The sequence below is a fragment of the Notamacropus eugenii genome, chromosome 1 (genome assembly GCF_028372415.1).
Source record: "Notamacropus eugenii isolate mMacEug1 chromosome 1, mMacEug1.pri_v2, whole genome shotgun sequence".
In the NCBI taxonomy this organism is placed as follows: domain Eukaryota; kingdom Metazoa; phylum Chordata; class Mammalia; order Diprotodontia; family Macropodidae; genus Notamacropus; species Notamacropus eugenii.
The window spans coordinates 207,309,770-207,323,257 of NC_092872.1; the positions used below are offsets into that span (position 1 = coordinate 207,309,770).

A 13,488-nucleotide genomic window follows, 5' to 3' on the forward strand; every position below is an offset into this window, starting at 1 on the left:
CGACCTGTGTGTCCTTGGACTCATTTTCCTCATGTGGCATCTAAGGTGCCTTCTAGATCTAAATTTATGAATCCATTTAAGAAATTATGGGACAGCTAGGTGGCACAGTAGATTGAGCACCAAGTCTAGAGTTAGGAAGTCCTGAGTCCAAATCCAGCCTCAGAGACCCAAGCAAGTCATTTTACACTTTTTGCCTCAATTTCCTCATCCGTAAAATGAACTGGATCAGGAAATGACAAACCTCTCCAGTGTCTTTACCAAGAGATCCCAAATGGGATCACAAAGAGTTTGATGCAACTAAAATGACACAGCACACATTTAAGAAATTATAAAAAATATTATGAGGGTGAGTTAATAGTGTCTGTTGGACCATAAATAATTTTTTTGCTATCCACATCTGCATCTTTCAAAGACTGTCATTAGCATATACTTAACTCCCCAGATAAGGAGCAGGCCTTACCAAGTAATTAATAATATAATTTGTGCAAGATCATGCAATGAATTAGTGGTAATTTGGGGTCTTGGGGGCAGGTCTTTTGATTCCAAAGAAACTTTTAATTCCTGAACCAGTCTAGTGGGAACCAAAGAACCCTCACCTGTCCATCAGACATAGATCCAAATCCAAATTCTACTACGAACTCATTTTGTGATCTTTTCTAAATGAAACTTCATGTTAATCACCTTTTAAATGTGATGATAGAACCATATAACCTATAAAGGTCTCTTCCAGATCTGGTGTTTTAAGGCTTATGACAATGGAGACAGATCCTGCCTTCCCCCCTACTCCCTTCCTTTTTCTTCAGAAGCCTTGTCTTTTCAGAGAGTATGTCCTCAGATATCCACCTTCAGGGGCCTGAGTCAGTGCCAAGGTACACAGTGTTAGGTGTGGATGACCATGCCTACTTAGCATTACTTCAAAAGCAGCAAAGTCCCAAGAGAACAGCTCCTGCCATGGCATTGGGAGTTTCACTAGAGCCCACCCAGAGTTAGATCTATAGTTATCCCACTTTGAACCACAATTGGCTGTGAGTTAGTATCACACAGTTTTCTCTTGTAACATAAAGTCAACAGACTGCAAGAGGGAAGACATACGGGATTAAAATTTTAAAAATACTTCCGGCAGAGCCCACCTAAAATATATAACTATAATATGCATGGACCTAGTGTTTCTTTTTTTTTAAAAATCTGAAGCATGAAAGAAGAAATTTAGGTACTTTATATATCTAGACCCTAGTAAAGCTGTTCGTGTCTTCTAACATACAATAGGGGTCAAAGAAACAGAGCATATTGAACTCCTCTACTTCTTTATGATAGTGTAGTCCAAGAAAGGAAATGAATTCCAAGGTTCCAAGGCCAATGAGTAATACAGCCTAGATTAGTGCTCCCCATAATCTTAGTTTAGTGTCTTTTCCATTACACATACATACGTACCATATGAACGAAGGAAGTTCCAGTTTTATTTCCTACGGATCTTCATTTATTTTCTCCTGCAACGTGGAGTTTTTCACTTAACAGACAAATGCCTCCTGGCGTCTTATTCCTCATCTCTCATTTTGGTTCTGTTGAAACTGAAAGGCAGACTTTTCTCACTCTTATAGTTAAGCTTATCCAATCAGTGTTGCTAGCAGTTGGGCTATGCATAAGGCCACTCACATTGCTTTTGTGCCTATGACTTTCTCCTCTAGAAGTATGACTTCTTAAAAATACATCAGTTGCTTCTTACAGAGGCATCTCATAGCTAAGCAGTTTCATCAGTAATCTAACCCATGTCAATATCCATCCCACCCAGACATCTGCAGCTGGTGAAATCTTTTACCACTCGTAAATGACATGCTAAGAATGCAAAATTAGGTACCAAATGACAAAGGAATGAGGTTTGGAAACCTTTATCCACTACAGAAAAAAACAATTTCCTAACTCGGCATTTTAGATATTTCCCAAACCATATTTAGTTGATGCGATATCAATAAATATCGAGAACTCTCAATATAGATGTCAGAGTCTATTTCTATTTAAAACCTGAATGAGGGAACCATTGGCAGATCTAACTAGAGTCTCATGCTTTCCTTGTAAAATTTAATATCTCTGCATCTATTTCCAAAGAAACAGGAAAATGCAGGCAAGAGATAGGGGAAAGGACAGGAAAGTGCCCAAAGACAGTTTCACAGTCCAAAGGCAGGGTCATCTTTTACCTAAGGAAAGGATACTTGCAGTGAGGTGGTCTTTGATACAGAATTAAGTTTTTTACTTTCTGCATTCTTTGTCTTTGAAGGACTTGAGACTAGCACTTGAGCAGTGGCCATGGCAACCACCTTTCATAGTGGTAATTCTGAAAGAGCTGAACAGAACTGGAGCCAGCCCTATAGTGCTTTCCTCAGTGGGCCTCAGCTCTATTATGTAAGTAGATCAGATCCTTTTATCCCCAGAACATAACTTTTTCAGGATAGCTTGATGTGTATTTCAGGAACCATACAAGAAAAATGTTATAAACACCAGAAATAAGTTATTTTAGACTTAATGAGCTTGGCCTTGTTTGAGGTAAATTATTTTCTAGCCCACTCATTCTTATTTGCTGAGAAGAAAGGACAGAAGGGAAAACATCTTGACATTTTTTTCTTTCAATTTTTTTCTTTCAATTGACACAGCAAAGCCAACCAGAGTTCCAATTCTTTTACTTAGGAAAACTACTTTAGTCCTTGTGGAGACCTTTAACATAGCTATTTTGATTTTTAGCCATGTATGCCTACAGTTGTAAAAATGTAACCCTATAGAAAAATATTATTATATAGATTTCTTAAAAATCTTACAAGGCAGAGTTTTATGCCTGGGAAATTAGACTTCTGAAACAAAAATATTGAATATCATACATTTCTTTTCCCAAGGCAAGAAATTGATCCCTTCCTGATAATTGCAAAAAAAAATATATAGTTTTAGAAAGAAATTCATTTGTTCATTTGATAGACAAAAAAAGCCAGAAAAGGGTTTTCCTTTCTGCTAACTGAATATTATGAAGGACATTTCCTGAAACACGCTCCCAATCACCACCAAGTTCCTTTGAGACCAGAGTGTAACAAGAAGGGTCAGTAATCCTAATCATAAATTAATGTTACTTGAGAGTATCAATAAATAAATAAAAACTGGGATGGGAGAGGGTAGTTTCTTATTAATTTGTTGGAATACAAATTAGATCTAAGTCTGTGTATCAACCCAAAAACTTATGGAATTGATACATTTGCAATTTATTTTTGCAGATTATTTTTAAAAAACACATTTTAGGATGATGATTCATTCAACAGCAGTCAACAAATGTTGATTAAATGTTTTTGGTGTGCAAAATTCTATAAAATATTGCAGAATCATAGAAGATTGGAATGAGATCAGGCTTCAGCAGTTGACTTGTCCAACTCATTTCCAAAAGGAAAACATTTTTAAACATTCATACTCTGTTTGAAGCTCTCAAAATAAGGGGAAACCACCACTATGTGAAGTTTTCCATTCCACTTTTGGATAGATGGGAGGTGGGAACTGGACAAGGGAAACAGGGGCTCTTTCCTGACATTATACCTGTTACCATTTTTGCAATTTCCACTCAGAGTTCATAGTTCTGATGTCTGGAGTTATATATAGAAATTTAATCATTCTGCATGATACCTCTGTGGACTATATGTCTTGTAAGACAGTCAAAATGAAAAAGAATTCAGTTTTTCTGTTTATGTTTTATACAGGTGACACAGTGAGAGAAAGATTGAGAACACAATGGCTTGCCTTCATGTGCTTGCCATTTGCCCAAAATCATAATGTCCAACACAAACAGATTTGTGGGTGGAATTATCTCTATTCCAACAATACGTAAGGATTATCCAGGCTTATTTCTATTTATAATCAGTAAACTGTCACACTTTGATAAATTTAGTGTTCTAGTTTGAAGTATCTTCTCCAATAAACAACAAAGCTAGCTTGAGAAAGCTCATCTTGTACAGGGCTCTCTGGATCTGGGATTCAAGCAGCCTTGCAAATTTCCCTAAAGATGGGGTTCCCCTCTAGATCCTTAATCCTCAAGATATGGGACTTTTAAGCCCTCTGTATCACAGACCTCTTTGGCAGTCTGGTGAAAAATTTTCAGAATTAATGTTTTTAAATAAAAATAAAGTACACAGAGTTTTTAAATAAAAATAAAGTACAAAATAAAGTTTTTAAATAAAAATAAAGTACACAGAACTACAACGGAATGGAATGGAATGGAAACCAATTTTATTGTCAAGGGGGAAAAGTTAAGCTCTCAGACCCTATAGTGAGAACTTCTGCTTAAGATGTTTTCTTTAAATAACTGGAAATGGGAGAATTTATGAAGCATGATTTACCTGTTGGTAGAGTCGCTGTTATATGATTTGCAATTTCCGTGCAAAATTATGTTTCACCATCTAATAGTAGAACATGCATTAGCTACCTGAGTATTTGGATCTGCATCTTAACAAACAGAACACACTGAAGTTTACAACACTATGGACATTTTTCCCAATCCAAACTACACCTTAGACAAGTAAGATATCAAAATTCTCAGCCACCTACTTCAATTTCAGCTTGTCAGCTCTTGGTGACTCAGGGGCCTTTGGCTGAGAGCCTGGAAAAGAGGGGAAGCTAAAGAGAAGAGAAGTAGGATACAAGAAAAGGTAGAAGCGAAGGAAGTCAGGGTTGTTTTTTTTTTTTAAGTTTTATTAAATAAGAAAACATTTCTGGGGACTAGAACTGGTTGATAGAAAAGCAGTTGGGTAACAGCTAAAACCAAAGACCATAATTGAGGCAGTGGATGTTATATTTCTATACTGAATTGTTCAAGTTCAGTATCATGGCCTAAACTTGTCACTCCTTTTGTCCTATGTAGTGTTATAGCATTGTGCTATATAGGTACATTGCACACTTTTCATTTCAATCAGCTTTAGATCAGAGTCATAAAGGCATAAGGGAAATAGGAGGCTGTTGGCTTTAAGTCAGAGCAGTTTGTCCGGTTGTTGATAATAGACACCCAGATCATGCATCATTCTCTACCTGGGACATTGTATATCATCCCAAGAATGTTCATGGAAGCACTTAGGAAAAAGGATTGTCCATGTTTCATTGGATCAGAAAGCATGTCACAGGTCATAGGACCAAGCGCTGGAAGGGACTTTAGAAATCACCTGATCTAACCATACTCATTTTACAGAATGGGAAACTGAGTCTCAGGAAAAAAAGAAGTGACTTGCCCAAGGTCACATAAGTGAGTAGCAGAACTGAGATTCAAATTCAGCACCTCTGATTCTAAATCCAGTGCCCGTTAGATTAAAATAACATCTTTGAAGCTAGAGCATGCTTCCATTTTAACCTTGGTATAATTTTGTCCAGAGTAAATATTTGACAAATGTTACTTAAATTGAATGTCCCACTGCAAAGTTCATGCAAGATATATAAGGAAAGCATAGGGCTGAAAGGATTGACATTGGGACGGAAGAAAAAAGGGCCTATTCCTCTGTGTTTTAAATTTGTAACATTTCATTCTTTTTGAATAGACAGTTGATTACTGCCTGCTTAGAACAATGGAATACAGCACAGAAAATACACAAATTTTGATAATAACAAAATTATTTTTCAAATTAATCAGAACATAGACTATACTTTTCCCTAAAATCTGGAACAAAATCTGAGTATGGTTTATAATTATATTCTTAGTACCATCAGGATGAGAATTTATGAAGAACAGGGAATTTTAGTATAATTTAGAAATTCAAATGTTGTTTTACAAATATTTTCCTTAATAAAAATTTTTATAATTTTTCATATAGGAAATTATACATAAATTTACATTTTTATATAAAATGTGTGTATCAATATGTGTGTATATATACACATAAATGTATATATACATACATGCATATGTGTGCATATATGTGTGTACACATATATGTACATATATCACACAAACACTAGCTCATGAAACCTTGTTTTAAGAGTATGTGCCATATTCAGGCCAACATAGTATATTCAATTTTTGGAAAGCAGTGAATATAAATGTGCCCTATGTTCTGAGCCTTGAAAAAACATCAGACAAAATAGTGAACCTTCCTGTAAAGATCTATTCATTTATCTTGTACAGTACACCCACTGTTCCCCTCCCCCCACCTCTAAATCCAAGCTTGAAATAGACTAAATCATTAATCTCTCAGACTAATACAAATAATGATCTAAAGTAAAACTGGGCTCTTTCTGAAAATTTGCTCATTCATATCTTTCCACAGTCAAACTACTTTGGTTAATAAGACCCCCTGCCCTCTGGAACCCCTGTTCCAGTTAACAAATTCCTCTTTATCCTGAATTTTTGCACTTCTTACTCTTTACATCTTTTTGACATCCCTGGCTACCCCCTCCAGTAATAGCTGTTTCTATTTGCATGCCCTCAAAGCCCAAGCTGAATGCTCCTGGAGAAAGGCATGTGTCCCTGACTAAAATTGTATATAATCTGGACTCTTGTTGATATGCAGAAACGCAGTTATTCTTCATTAACTGGTGCTCTACTACACTCTTCACAACAGCTATTCTAAACTTTCTCTTCTAAAACCTTCTATATTGTTTCTTCTTCCTTTTCTCTCCTCAGAGAACCTTACTCTCTATTTTGTTGAAAAAAAATGGAGGCAAATATTATGAGTTCCCTCTCCTCCCCAACTCAATGATTTCGAATTCTTTCTTCTCTTCTTACCTCTGCTTTTTGATGAAGAGGTAAGCCTTTCCCCTTTTGCTCTCAATCTCCACACCCTCATATCTATACCATGAGCTGATCTAGAGGCCACAGTGCTTTTGTAGGACTCAGTAAGTTAAGAATGGTTTTTACATCTTTAAACTATAGTTATAATTATGCTCCTAACTCTTTGCCTAAAATAAATTTATACTGCAGGAAAAAGGGAAGTACACAGACCTGAAGAGCAATTATATTATCCATTGGCTTAAAATGATCTAATTATTGTAATCCAGAACCACCCCAATTTCTCTCTCTGCTTATAGTCTCTCCCCTAGCTAATCTATCCTCCCCATTGCTGCCAAATTGATATTCCAAAAACAGAGATCTGACTGTGTCACAGACCTACTCAAAAAATTTCAGTGTTTCCTTACTGTCAATAGGATAAAACACAAACTGTCAGACAACCATTTAAAGAGTTTGGATCTCATCTACCTTTCCAGGCTTATTTCATATTACTCCCCATTCACATACTCTCTTTTCTTATCAAACTGGACTGCAAAGTTTCTCCCATACATGCCACTCAATCAGCTATTTCCAAGTGTTTGTACAGTGACCAGTCATGTCTGAATACCATAAACATACTTCTGTTTGTGTGAATTTCTTTCTTTGAAGCATAACTCAAGTATCACAGCTTAAATGAGATTTTCCTAATCCCATAAGTTATTAATGCTCTCTGTCTTCATATGACTTTGTGTCAGTTTGCATATAATTTGTATTTATTTGTGCATGCATGTTACACAACAAAGATACACACACGTGCGCTCACACACACACACACACACATACACACACACAACCACCTCCAAAAGAATGGAAGCTTTTTGAGATCAAGAATTGTTTCACTTTTTTTCACTTTCTATCTCCAGTACCTAGCCAAATGCCTGGCATATAAAAGGCATTTTGTGGATGTTTTTGAGTTAAATTCATCTCCAACTAAGTGAAAAAAGTAAACCAAATCAGATAAAACTCAGTGTTTAATATTCAAATAGATTTATGATCTCATTCATTTGGGAGAATCCTCCAATGATGCAGAATGCCACCCTTCCATGCATGCCAATTCCACAGGACTCTTGTTCATGTTATCTCAAAAATTCCTTATTGGGGGTACACCAAACATGTCAAGAGATATTCCTGTGTTTTTCTTGACATTGTAAGAGTTCTAGTGGAGGGAACACTCTGACCATCTACTTGTAATTTCTCATTCTCTCCACATCTTTTCTTTCTGTTCCTTGCCTGATGTCTAGCTAAGGGTCATTGAACAAGGATATTGTTATGTCTTCCAAGGAATCCTGAATGATCTGCATATATATGGACAGGAGACATCTTGTTGTAAGAGTGTCTATAAGGCAGTGTTTTTCTCTACTGAGCTGAACGTTCTATTTTTCAATCATCAGACAAGCACAGTAACATCCTTTATTCTCTGTATCTTCCAGTCAATTGTAAGATGAAATTAATGTGGCCCATTGTTAAATATCACTTTCTTAAGTTCCTATTAATACCCTCTCTAAAGATACACTAAATTCACATGGACATGACTCTCAAAAAGGTTTTGTATCAAAGAGAAAATAAGCATAAGTGGACATTAGTAATGTGATATTATCTCAATCTTCTTTTTTTGTACCCATAAGGGTCAAAGAGATTTTTTCCCATGTCTTTACTATCTTTTCTTCCAGACACCTCATGAATCAGCCTCTCAATATCTTGACAATTATATTATCTCAAGCTCTGATTTCCTCCATATTTAGTTGATCCAGTCTGGCTGTCTTTACCATCTTTAGTATCATTTCTATTTCCTCTGTAAAGACCACAGGAACTGTAATGCTAGGGTACAAGTGTGATAATTCCACTGTGCTTTTTGAAGAAAACAGTTTTATCATAATACTTTTTGCAGATCTTTTCCATTTTTCTTCTCTTTGTAGTCATCTTTATATTTTCATCTTGCAATACCTTTATTATGATTGTGCTTGGTTAGAGAACTTGCCAAGATTTCTTTAGACTGGTTTTGCCCTCCACTGTTTTACTATGTTTTGTTTTGAGATGGTATTGCTCATAATCAACTATCATCCTTCCTAAGATTTTATAGCCAAGTTTATCCTAATACTATGTTGTCTTTGGCAGTCATATTTCTCTCTGGCAAGTAAATCAAATGTTTGCTGACTAAGGCATTTTCTCCTTGTCAATGCAATTAATTTACATTGTTTTAACTTCTGGATTAAATTGTTATAATTAATGTCAATGTTATTCGAGTTGTTTAAATAACTTAAGGTTAAATCTTCATTCTATACTACATATTTTTCTCATCATCTTCCTTTTTTGTTAGGTATGATGATTTGATGGTCCAACAGTACACAAATAACTGACTCAAGGACAACCTCCACATACAAAAAAGAATCTTTTCCTGTCAGTTAAAATATAGCCAGTTTCATTCTTTGTGACTTTATTTAATACTTGTTATGTTCAGTCCCTACTAATTCTTTATTTTTGATGAAAATGTTCATGATAGATAGATTTGAGGCTTTTGTATAACCTACAAGTCTTCAGCCTCTATTATATCTTTTTCCTGAACCATATATTCTCACATATTTCTTCTCATCCTCACCTTTTTCTACCTTGGTAGTGGTCACCTTGTTATAGAGTCACTATAGTGTAATATTATTAACTATTCATAAATAAATATCAGAATATATTGTTGATTTGACTTACAGGATCTTATTAAGGTCTACATTTCTTTTACTACTTCATCCTCAACAACCACTGCTGGTTCATAAACTGTAACTATGTTCATGCTTGTCTTTTCTGAAAATATTTTTCACTAGCACTGCAATATTTTGTGATCAAACATCTTATGAAATAGTATTTCTTGAAGCTTTGGGGTATACCATGATATATACTCTACCCCTTTCTTCGCCTTTCTAAGAAGTACCTGCATGTAAGCCTTCCATTCAGATGCTACTTTCCTCTTCACAGAAGTCTGACTCTGATGCCTCATCATAGCATGCAGGCAGCCCTTGGTTCCTGAAGGTTATGTCAGCACATCACAAGTTCTGGAAGATCTTATCTTGGTGGAAAGGTTTTGCATATGTCCCTGGTATTAGACTGAGAATATTTTCTAAGGACCAGCCCAGACACAGACAAGTATATCACCAATATATCTGGGCACTTGGTGATAAAACCTTTAAAGAAAAAATATGGCAACTCATGAGACAAAGAAATATAAAAAGTGGTCATCAGAACTTGGTTGAACAAGATTTAAGAAAATATGAGGATTTGTCCACTTTAGCTTCCTTCTTGAGGTCTGGATCGTCTGTCTCTCCCTTCTTTGAGAAAGTCAAAGCCTAAAATGGATAAACAAAGCCTGTGATGCATGTTGGCTTAGCAGCTGTTATCCTAATAGAATCATCAGAACATGCCCTGGAACCCAGAGGTAGATAGAATATAGGCATAAGAATAAACACGTGTGATTCAGTTACAGACAACGCAAATTAAAGATCACAACCTCACAGTGGGTACTTGTTCAGGAAACAAAGATACACGAAGAGAACTATAAGAAAACTTTCCAGCATTGAATCTGCTCTTTCTTCAATGACATAACTACTTTCACCACAAGAAAGGAATTAGTTGTTGATAAGCTTACTATTATTGATTTCCCTGGAGCTTTAAAGTGCCACTGATGATAGAGGGAACAATCAAGATACTTTACCAATGGAGAGGTTAAATACAAGTCATTTGAGATTGCTTCGAATCATCTCATTATAAAGAAATAACCTGTAGAATTAATTCATACTGTAGAATTCTATGTCCTCCCCACCCCCAACCTCATTAAATGCTACTTAGAAGCTAGAAAACTGTTAACTGTTCCAAAATGAATAAGAATCACAATCATAGGCTCTTGAAATTGGAAGGGACTTTAGAGATCATCTAGACAAATGCCTTCATTTTATAAAAAGGGAAATTGAGCCCTGGGAAGGTCAAGATTGACACAAGTTTTCCTAGTCTCCAGATATTATACAGGGGTCCTGTTACCAAGCATATTAACATTTTCTCAGAAGTGTCGTATGCTATCTAGGGTTTGACTTGGCAACTTCGTTTATTCTTCTGGTTTGGTGACCAGGAGTGTTCTGTGAATAGTAAGGTGAACACATAACTGTTTGACCAAACTTCACTCCCCTGAAGGAGACAGAGCTAAGACCATGGTCTCCTCCCAATACCTAAATTGAGCTTAGAACCATAGGATTTCTCAAGGTCTAAGTTTTAGACCTCTAAGTGGGAAATTATATTATTTGATTCAATTCAATAAAAATTTATTGAATGCCTATTATTTGTCCAGTGCTGTACTCGATACTGGGAATAAAAAGACAAAAATGAAACAATCTCTGGCTATAGGGAGCTTACATTCTATTAACAAACCTTACTTCCAAGACAAGTTCACGAATAAGTTGTTAATATAGAAGATGTTGTCATGAAAATACGTTGTAATTATTACAAGTTCTAGGTAAGTTCTGAGGTCAGATGGTAAAAAATGGACGCCTTTGATGAGAATTAGTTTCAATTATGAAGTCTAACACACCAAAGCTAGAGAAATTGTCTAAAACTGTGAATAAAGGATATTTTAATAGAGTGTCAACTTCTCTCTGATTTGGAGGTAACTGTAGGTCTTCTGGCCAGCCTTCATCAGAATCTGATAGAATCAATAAGCCCTTGCTCTTTTACTGGCCAAAAATGTCACCCACCAGGACCAGAACTCATCCAGGATCATTTGCCAAGAAGTAGAGACAATTAGCAATAAAAGAAACCTTAATTCAGTGGAAAGAGAATAAGTATGGAATTGAAGGATATAAGTTTGAATCCCAAAACTTTCACGTGACCTATGTGATCTCAGAAATTCACTTAACCTCTCTAATAGCCAATGTATATGCTCCAGTTTCCTTATCTGTATCTGGGAGGAGTGACTTGAAAATCTCTCAGGTACCTCTCAACTCTAATTCAGTGATGCCATGATCAGCCTCAACACTAAGGTCACCTTTGCTCCTTGAGTTAGCAGATCTCTTAGCAGATCATTTGTTGGACTACACTTACTAACAGCGGAGTGTAATGTTGTAGAATGAGAGTTATCCTGAGAGTCAGGATGTTATGTTTATAATTGTGGTTCTACCACTCATTAACTAGTGGTATTGAGTCAGACTATATGCGGTGTAGTGACTTTTCGCTATAATTCCATATTGTTTTTACAAATGATTTGTCTTAGATCCCACAACAATTATATTTGGTTTTTTTTTCTGTAGCCCCTCCAAAATTTACCATTTTCTTCTTGTGTGATATTTTTCAGCCAATGAGATTAAACCTAAGAGTTCTTTTAATTGGTACAAATTTATTAGTGATTTGGATAATTCTTCAATATGATTGATGCTATTGTTACATTTCCTCTTTTTTAAAAAATCCCACTTGTATCTTTTGGTCACATTTTTTTATTGGGAATGATTCTTGGTTTATGTTTGTCTTTATCCATTCTCTGTATATCTTAGATATCAGATCTTTATCAGAGAAATTTGCTTTCCCCCTAACCAACATTTCTCTTAGTCTTTTGTGATGGTAAATTAGGCCATCTTTTGTCTCAACTCTTACCTGGCCCTTAGTCACTGAATTGGTGCTGCCTCAGACAAACTGAGAGGTGGGAAACATCTTAATTTAGAAAAGTCAAAGTCACCTATTGCGTCCTGTGCCATCACCAGTCATCTTGACTTTTGTCTTGTCATTGGAATCCTATGATTCTGGAGGGACAGAATAAAGCTGGCAACTTTCTTTAGCTCTGCCTCTCTCAAATCCAGTTCATGCACAAGTTAAGACATCATGCTCATGATGTCATCTGTCTTCTTCAAGACAAAAGAACAGCAAGTTAGCTGTGTGACTTAGGATAAGTTTTTTTCCCCTTTCTCTTAGCTTCAGTTTTCTTGTCTATAAAGTCAGAGATCTATAAGCTATGCCCCATGGGCCAAGTATGGCCCACCACTTGTTTTTGTATAACCAGCAAACTAAGAATATGGTTAATCATTCTTAGCTCACCAGTCATACAAAAACAGACAGGTCAGTTTTGGCCTGCAGGCCAGGGTTTGCCAAACATGAATAGCTGATTTCCAAGTTCTCTTCCAGGTCTAACATTCTGTGAATCAAAACTGGGATAGTGGTTGGTTGCTATCTGTTGAAGAGGACCAAAATGACATGACCATGATAAAGTCAAGTTTCAATGTGGCCAACTATGGCTGATCAGATGTCTGGAGTCAAAAAGACTCACATTCTTGAGTCTGAATACAGACTCAGACTGAATCCAGACAGTCTGAATCCAGATAGAATCCAGTCTGAAATCAGACACTACCTATATGACCCTGGGCAAGACACTTAACCCTGTTTGGCTCAGTTTGCCCATCTATCAAATGAACTGGAGACAAAAATGGCAAACCACTCCAGTATCTTTGCCAAGAAAACTCCAAATGGGGTCATGAAGAGTCGCACATGACTGAATAACTACACAAGAGCAAGTCACTTAATCTCTCTAGGCCTCAGTTTCTTTAACTGCAAAACAAATGGGTTCAACTCAAAGGCATCAAAAGTCCCTTCCAGCTCTATTAGTATGATTTTTTTCTTCAAAGTGAAAGTGCCTTCCTGTTAGCTTTGTTGCTCTCTTTAACCTCTAGTTTCACTTTATCCAAAGCAGATGAACCAGA

General features: G+C 36.2%; 1 long non-coding RNA gene across 1 annotated transcript in view; it reads right to left on the reverse strand.

The window, feature by feature from the left end:
* Positions 1 to 1,386: 1,386 nt before the first annotated feature.
* LOC140524549 (uncharacterized) overlaps positions 1,387 to 13,488 on the reverse strand; it is a 41,715-nt gene continuing 29,613 nt past the window's right edge. Inside the window, exon 3 of the long non-coding RNA XR_011973757.1 lies at positions 1,387 to 1,568. This is a non-coding gene — a long non-coding RNA (uncharacterized lncRNA). The remainder of the gene's footprint in view (positions 1,569 to 13,488) is intronic.